Genomic DNA, 856 nt, shown 5'->3' with positions numbered 1-856 from the left:
AGCATTTTGTATAGCACCAATGCTAGCTGGCTGGCTACAGCTTTATTTACTAAATATGGAGGCTTTTTTATCGTCAAGGTAAGAGAGGATTTGTCATGATCAACTGAAGGCGTATGCTATGGAACAATATGTGCTTGGGTTTTCAGAAAAAGGCCAGCTATGTGACGCTAATTATTTAGCATCAACGCTGGCTGGCTACAACAATGGCGGATGGTATTCTCTGCGATACCTATATTATTCTATGACAGCCCCGCCCCCATTCGCTAACCAACAATCACTGCTACGCAATATCAACGCAACGGTTGTTTAGGTTAGATTTTGGAGACATGTACGCAGATTCCTCGCAACACAGTCTACAAGACCCTAAACAACAACCGCGCTGAAATCGCGCTGATGTTGTGTTGAAGTTGCTTTGAAGTTGCTGTAGCATGTAGAGGCCTTTACAGTGTAGGTTAGTTTATTAGGACAAGTGCATGACAGTAAGGTTAGTCAGGGTTAGATTTTTTTTTTTTTTTTTTTTTTTTTTAATCATTTCAGATAATTCAATGATTTTATCACACATCTGGAGTACTGTTTTATCAACTGGTCTCTTTCATATGTCACTACTCTTACACCAATATAATTACTCTACAAAAAGCCATAAAAGTATTTGATAGGAACCAATTTCATTTCATCACTGTAATGTTTTAGAAAAACATAACATGCTAAGTTTAGAGAATTTCCAAGTTTTCAAATATACTTGCTTCATGTACAAGGTTCTGCATGGACTTGCCCCTCCCCCATTGAATGAGTTCATCCAACAGAAAGCAGACACTGGCATTACCACCAGGGCCATCAGTAGAGGGGACTGTAAGGT

The sequence above is a fragment of the Notolepis coatsorum genome (assembly GCF_963971535.1).
Source record: "Notolepis coatsorum genome assembly, chromosome: 16".
NCBI lineage: Eukaryota > Metazoa > Chordata > Actinopteri > Aulopiformes > Paralepididae > Notolepis > Notolepis coatsorum.
Note: the sequence above shows the minus strand (reverse complement) of the source record.